This window comes from Anser anser (assembly GCF_964211835.1).
Source record: "Anser anser genome assembly, chromosome: 2".
NCBI classification, from domain to species: domain Eukaryota; kingdom Metazoa; phylum Chordata; class Aves; order Anseriformes; family Anatidae; genus Anser; species Anser anser.
Genome location: NC_139721.1, coordinates 118,258,220 through 118,266,515, shown reverse-complemented (window position 1 = coordinate 118,266,515; position 8,296 = coordinate 118,258,220).

The window sequence follows — 8,296 nt, the reverse complement described above, 5'->3', positions numbered from 1 at the left end:
GGTTTGGTGGCTCATCCTTCTTTGTATATGTTTATTTTTGCAGCATCCCAACTGTGCAGAATTGTGCTTGTGTGCTCGTATCAGTGCCGTGACCTCCTCCTAGCACCTGACCATACGTAGATACAAAAAGCTTCCCAAAGCATTTTCCCCCAAGCTCTTGGGAGCCTCCTCTGCTTCCCTCATGTCAATGGCACTTAAAAATATAAAAGAAACCTACCCCTTCCAGGAAGAAAAAAAAGATATAAATCAGAACTTGGGCTGCGATGGGAGACAGTGCTGCATTAGTGCAGAAACAACTCCTTGAGGTTTGGCAGCTTCTGATTGTTATCAAGCTTAGTCCAGCTCCCAGGAAAGACATTTTCCAATTGATTTCTACTGGGTTTGGCTAAAGCCCACACTGCACATGCTGTGGATTACTCCTTTCATCCTAGGGTCTTAAATGCACAAAACAAATAGGGATGAACTTAAAAGAGAGAAGAAAGCCCAATTTTGCTCTCTTTTTACAGGGACAATTTCAATGGGACTTTCGGGGGTAAGTCAACAGTCTTTTAATTTGATGTCTTTTTTCTTTTTTTTTTTTTTTTTACAATATTGAGAGGATTATCATGCTGTACTTGCAACACCAGTTTTCTCCCACCTGACTGACTTTGTAATCATGAGTAATAACATCGTTCCACCAAGAAGCAGTAAAAACGTACAAAAGCTACAATTCCTCCGACCACATACACTTACTGTTAAAATTCTGAGAAGACCAAAATCTTCTGTAGTAAAAAAATAAAATAAAAAATAAAAAAATAAAACAAATAAAAACAAATAAATAAAATAAATAAATAAATAAATAAAATAAAAATAAAAAATAAAAATAAAGCACCTTAGTTTCCTATATTGCTGGTGCTCTCTGAAATTTCCTTCTTCTGGCACCAGTTCAATGATAAGAGAATTGAGAGCAATGTGGCTCCACAGGAAAAGATAACAAAGAATCAATGTTTAAGCAATTTCAGGATCATCTCTGAATTTGATGTCCAGCTGATTAGTTTATATCGTAATGGTTCCTCGGTCCTATTTTAAGCATCTTAGGGAAGAACACTTTGTAACTCAGTTAAAATGCTTCTTCATAGGGCAGAAATCAATATCAAACAAGGCAGAAATGACCTCTGCTGAATTTTGTTGTGCTCACTGCAGGAGCACTTAAAATATTAATTCCAGGGAATTTTCTGCAAAATTGAACAGGTTTTAAATAATCCAGCATAGTCAAAGGAGCTCCTAATAGTTCATCCAGGGACGATTACCTGTTCCAAGGACTTAAGGAGAATGGATTGGCCTTATGTTTAAAATTCTGGTTTTATCATCATAATCTGATTAGGAGGTGCTCCATCCTCTCTCCTTCGCCCAGATTGACAGGGTCTCTTTGGTGGGGCCTCTTTGACTTGGTCTTGATACAAGACAACTCTCAACACTTCTCTGTGTGTGTGCCAGTGCTGCACAGTTTGGGGTGGGAGATCTGATGGAGTTCACTGCTTTGTTGCCTTTAATTCTCCACATTCCCTTTGACCTTCAGGCAACCTCTGATCTTGGAACAATCATGAGAGAATAGCTCATGTACATCTCATACGTACATAGGCATACATACATATAAATATATTTATATATATATTCTTCATGTAGCTAGATATATTGCTATGAGACGACTGTCTACTTGATTTGGTGGGGGCTGGGGCGGGCCATCTGTTCCTGTTCAGTTTTGTGTCCACTAATAATTATTCTTCTGTGCTCTCAAACACTTTGGGTTTTTGTGGTCATTCATTCTTTCCTTACTGGCTCACAAGCTAGTTACAATGACTACTCAGTGCGTTAAACTTTCACTTGGTTTCATTAGGCTCTTATAACAAATGGCCAAGCCACACCATTGCAGAACCAGCACTGAGCCACAGCAGAGTTTAGGCGAAAGCCTCCTGATGTTTTCCTGATTCTTGAGCAATGTCTTGCAGTTACAGCAAAACACATTCATATCTACCCACAAAATCCCTTGGCCTGCTGCTAGCAATGGCCATCCCATATTTACTGGGATTTGGAGGAAAGTCTCTTATCATCCCTGCTGGGGAGTCCTCCCAAGGCACATGCTTGACCTTATAATATATGGTGTAAGAGTAAATGACATGTACAGTCCATGTGTTGTGGTGGTGTTATTTGAGGGCCTCCTTCCTCCTTTATGTCTATTCCCTCGAAAAGGACAAATGACAAGAAGCACATGTCAAGACACCTCGAATAATGGCCAGTACCCAAACTAGCCAGCATCATATCACAGCCAGCTCTCTTGGATTAAATCATCCTCAACTTGATTTCTTTTTTCACTGTGCTCATTTTTCTTAACATTTTGCTAAGGTCTACTCTGCTTCTACATATAGTTTTCTGACCTTTACATTAACATCCCCCACCAGTTGATTATTTTGTTTTGTTTTGTTTTGTTCTGTTTTGCTTGTTTGTTTAATTCACAGCTGCTACCCCCATTATACTTTGTATATTTGCATCCTAACTTAATTATGTCCCTTGACTTCATTCAGCCTATGCCTCTCACAAAGCAATATATAGGGGTAGCTGGACCTAGGAAACCTTAGTGCAGTGGTACTCCTATCCTCTAGGACCTTGTCCCTAATATTGCAAAACACACAGCGTTCACCCATTCCAAAAATTCCTCACTCTCCAAACATACCTGAGGACTAGTGGGGCACCAGGTGGCTATCAGATAATTTTCCAATCCTAGCAAAAACTAGGACAGGAGAGAAAAACGAAGGCAAACTAGAAGAGAGGGATCTGCTCTGCTTAAGGCACAAAGAAGCTCATGGTGGCTTCAAGAAGAATGGAAGAAATTATCGGTTTTCTTGATTTAATTATCAAAAGATTATTAATCTTGAACAGTGTTTGCACAGCAAAGTGTTCACAAGGGGAACATTTCTTGTCCTCTGGGGCACTGTCCTGCAAACACCACAGGAACAAAAGTAAGGTTCTCCTGTCCTGATCAGTCACGAGCATTTAATCCGTGGCAGCAGAAGAACTGAGTGCTGGGGAAAGTATCGCACAAACTGCAACTTAGGGGCTTCACAAACCCTCTTGTTTAATACTGCTTGTTTTAAAAGATCCATTGGATCACCACATTCCCTGGTGGAATGGGAAACTGAAAGGCTGGTAGGGCCACTTGTTTGAGAGAGGAAAGGTACATAGACTCACCTACACGGTGTGCCAGGACAAGCACCGAGAATTTTGTACTGCTTAAGTTAGGAACAGACTCCAGTCCTTTTCCTTGACTGCAAGAGTGATTAAATTCCAAGCTAATTAAACTGGAAAGTAGTTTGCTTACGTAGATGTGCCCTCTAAAAATTATGTTTCCTCATAGTCATCAGGCTGGTGACTGCTTTTCAGACACTTCTCCTTTTGCTCGTGGTGGCCAGAGAGATCTCCTAGGGGCTCCGATGTTCACAGCCACCGCTGCTCAGACCCCCTTCTGCTGGGAGCCAGATGTCCCTCCAGCCTTTCCTCGGATAACACCACTTTGTGTGTCATGGGAGTTTGAGTGGAAATGGAGAAACACTGCAGATTTGGGCTCTAACTTCATCCTCAGGAGAGTTTGGTTATAACCACATTTTCACATTAGCAAGGTATTTAAAGCGTAAGAGAAAACAACTCTCCGGCTCGGCTCTGGTATCTTAGTCTGTATTCCAGCCAGGGAGTGCCTGATAAAGGCTCAGTATTTTTCCATGAATTAGGATGCCTTAATTAGTAGGGACAGCTCATTTAAATTAGCTCTAGGAGCAGGTGCAGTCCTCAAGAGAGCAAAGGATAATTATTGTAGTTCATTCAGAACAGAGTGAGGAGAAGCTCTGCTTTAGGAAAGACATTCAAGCAGGCAGACCGAGGCAAGGTTGGACATGCAGCTAGTCACCTACATGCATCGGGGTTTGTTGTCATTGTTGTTTCGTGTGAGTGTGTGTGTTTGGTTGGGTTTTTTGTTTTGTTTTGTTTTTTTGGTTTGGGCTTTTGTTGTTGCTGTTGTTTTTCAGAAAGCACCCATTGGTCCTTTCTGGAGTTACAGTCACAATTTTTTCTCTATGATGTGATCCAAGCTGGATTTTTGCCTGGACAGAAAAGGTACTTCTGAAAACTCAGTTTGCTTAATGCAATCAGAGCTATAAAGTGCGCCCCGCCTATGTCTTTCCAGTGAAGGCATATTGCATTTTCCCTAGCTCTGAGACAGGGGCATGAGTGGTTATTTCCATTACTGCCCTTCTTGCACCACACGGATGGCACCTGCCAAGGTTGGCTCACCCAACTTGCTCGCGCATGGAGCACAGGTAGAAGATGAGGCCGGAAGCAGGAGATCCAAGGCAGGTGCTATGGAAAAACATCTGGTTCCAGATTCGCAAATTGGCAAGGAGCCTTATGAAGGAGGCAAGCTGGACATATTTTCTTTCTCATTTGCACTAGCACACTTTTGTCAACAAAGGAGGGAAATGGGGAAAGTAAGATGCAAATTTTGATCAGCAATTGCAATTATTCTAACAACGGCTTTACCTTTTAAACTCCCCAATGTGCTTATCGCTGCAGGAAGAACTTGTTCTGCAAACCAGGCAGGGCCATCTGCAGGAGCAGACAAATCTGCAGGTACTGAAACATGTCAGCAGACTGGCCTGTGGAAGGATTTTGACACTCTAGGTACAAATCAAAAGTGGTTGCTGAGGAGTGAAACACTCCAGCTAAGCAAAATTGCCGGAGCCAGGATAGAGTCCTTATCATTGGCACAGATGTGCAAATAACAGCTGCTTCCAAACCCTCCACAGACAGCTATTGTAGCAATGGCAGCAACTTTTCATCCTCGTACGAAGAGCTGCAGTTGGACATTGTTTGCAAGGCCACAACTTACTTGCTTCTCCCTTGCACTGGCATGCATCCCTCACGTCAGTTGTGAAGCCGAGCCCAACGCCAGTGACTTGGACTTGTTGAAACTGCCTCTTTTTTTCCTAGGAAATACCCTTTTGAGCTTAAAATACATATCAGTCTGTCCTAACAGGAGCACAGGCTCAGCAAGAGGTGCATGCAAGAGAGACAGCAGATTCAGCTTGGTTCTGGAGACTGCTGATCTGCTTTCCTCCAGCAGCCCATTAGAAGAGGGACATGAAAACATCCTTGCAAAAGTCTCTGTGGGGGAAACCACCCCGCATGCAAGTAAGGATGTTGCATTCCTCACCCCCCAAAAAACAGGGCAAGCCTGTCTGAGTGAGGTACCTCACTGACCACTTGAAGATCCCCAAAGAGCAAGACAGCATCAATGTGAGGCTGATATTTTTCAACACATTTTTCAGTCCATCATTTTTCGAAGATACCTGGATTCATAGGTGGTTTTTGGGTTTTTTCTTTAGCTCTTGTGTTTTAAAATGGTAATCTGTTGAAAAACCTGATTGGTACTAAAGACATCAGGAAGACCTCTTCAAGCAAACAATTAAACAATTACAACGGAAGACATTAAAATAAGGCTTCTGCGATACCATGGGATTGATTTAAGAGGGTTGCAGGAAGCTGAGCCCTGCTGTTCCACGGTGATTGGTGTCCCTGAGAAAACCCAGTAAGGGACCATAACATAATCACATAATGGAATTGTTTGTGAAATATCAGTGGCTCTGGGGTTTGGAATACAACATTTAACATCTTTATTCATGATCTGAGAAAAGAAAAAGTAAATAGCATGGAGGATGAAACAAAAGGGCCCCCAGCTGAAGTAGACGCTGGCAATGTCAGGCTTGTTAAGTCCATGGGGAACTCAGACGGAAAGAGGTCTGATCAGACACCTCAAGCAAGATGTTGCAGTCTGTCTTAAAAACCAGGTCTACTGAGTCATCTTCGGTTAAAGGAAGGGCAGCAAGGGCCAGCAGAATCAGAGGAAAAATGGACTTTATTGATGTGATGTAGGGTTACATCGGAAGTCCACACGGTGCCTCAAAAACCTCTGAACCTACCAGGTCCAGAAGTCCTTTGCTTCTCAAATACCACTGCACCCAAGCATCAGCCAAGACTGGAAAAACAAGGGCAGAGGTGCAAATTGTGCCTTTCTACCCCTTTTCCCCTGAAAAAAATGAGGGTGGTTACAGCACCCTGGCACGAGTCTTCCCCTGGGGCTACCGGTAAGGGCAGCCACCCTTCAGGGCAGCTCTGGTGGTGACGAGTGGGGAGGAAATCCTGCTTTTCTCTGTGAAAACCAAAGTGTGCTCAGAGCCCCAGAGAGCCTGGTGGTGGCTGTGGCTCCAGAAGGTGCTGGTTTCACTCACAAATGAACTGAGAACCCCGTTCCCTAGGACAGTCCCTTTTGTACACACAAAACTGTGTGCCGAACATGAGCCAAACCAGATGGGTTACGGAGCAGAAACTTGAATACCATGGCTTGAATACCATAGCCAAAACTGAAGGGTAACTACTGTGCTTGCAGCAGCTGCAAAATCTCTGTTCAGTCCAATCCAGCTATGGACAAAACAAGCGATGTCTGGCTGTTCTGGCTTTTTCCTACAAACTACGCTTAGCCTCACAGCTGCCCTGTATTCCCTGTGGAGCACGAGTGGCATCTGGTGGTCAGATCCTCCTAGCACTCATCACAAACGGATGAGTTATACACTCATATATATATTATATATTTGTGATATATACACTATATGTACATAGTAACTACATTGTTATGCTTCTGCAAGTGGGAAGGGAGGAACAAGGACCTGTTCTATCTTGCTGAAGACATATTTTATTTTATTTTTCCCAACTGCTTAGAAAAAATAATAATCAGCAGCAGGGCTTCCTATGAGGGTAGAGATAAAATAAGCTTGTTTCCAATCAGCTACCAAATGTGCATCCCCAGAGATGCTTAGGGCCACGTGTTTCTTGGAAGAAAATGTTGTTATTCTCCTTCTGCCTGTTTATCAGATATTCTCTGCTTTGGCAGGACATGACTTCTGTAAGTCCCTGCACTTTGCAAACCCTGTGAATAATGGGTGTGCTCAGAGGCTGAATTTCTGCCAAGGGTGCTCCTCACGTCACTGACGTGTCTGGCAAGCAAAAGTTTTGGTGCAGAAGGGCTCTGTCTAAGAGATGAATAGGAAAACAAGCCCACGCAAAGCACTCAACATAAGACAGCCTGGTTTTGGATTCATATCTTGCAGGTGAGTGATTTTTTCATGGCTCATTAGAGAACACAGACTGAGGGGTTGTCCCCTTAGCTCTGATAAATGTAAACTCGTACTGGAAGTTTTTCTGCAGCTGGGCCATGGTCTCTCTCCTTTGCTGTCTAAGAGTGTCCTCAAACTGGTGCCTTTCCCTGTTTGAAACCTATTTTTTGCCTAGCTGTCCCCTTTCCTAAAACTCATCAAAACATGGTGTCGAAGAGATTGATTGGTACCTATCTGCAGGTCTGGTAGGAATTGCCCAGAAGTCACTGGGATGGACATTGGCACATGATGGGATAGCACGAGCTGCACTTCCACAGGAAAACAGGCTACAAACTCGGGCTGTATGAAACATTGGCTTTCCATAGCTGCTGTACTGGAATAAAATGATGAGAACACAGACAAAGCGATTCTACAGTGACTGCCAGCGCAAAACTCTTGCCGGTTGGCTTTCCTGTGGGCCATGCTCAGATTCCTGGGCACCAAACTGCACTTGGAGAGGGAAATCCACCTGTTGGGCATGCGCCAGCACAGGCAGAAAGTGAAGAAAAGGTGGCATTATGTGAACACCACAATCGATTTTAATGAAGAGTGAGATCTGTGGGTGCAGCTCGTGGATGGCTTCTCTGCCTTTTTTACCCAAGAGGCCCTTGAGGGATCAGAAATGTGATACTTCATGATGCATCTCTGATGTTATCCCGGAAGGCTCGTCTGGTGAAGGAAGCAGAGCGTTAGCACCCTTCCCTCCAGCAGGCTTGCTTGCTCTCCTGCCCTGCTCAAAGGCTTGCATCCCTGATGCAGTGGAAGAAAGAGGTAAGTGAGGGTAAAGTAAAGAGGTAAAGAAAGAGGGAAAGAGGGTAAATGCAACTGAGCTGGAACAGGTCTAGCTGCTGGTTCAGAGATCTGCTTACACGTTTGTGGAAAGCGATGGCAAGCCACAGCCTGAACTCACACTGCTGTCGCCATGCCACTGCAACGCTGGGGCTCAACCTCTTTCTCTGACACAGGGATTTTTCTGTTTTAGTTTATGTCGTGCTGAATCAAGTTTAAAAACAGTGGGGAAAAAAAAGCACAAGAGTGCTTCTAACCTACAGAAGCTAAAA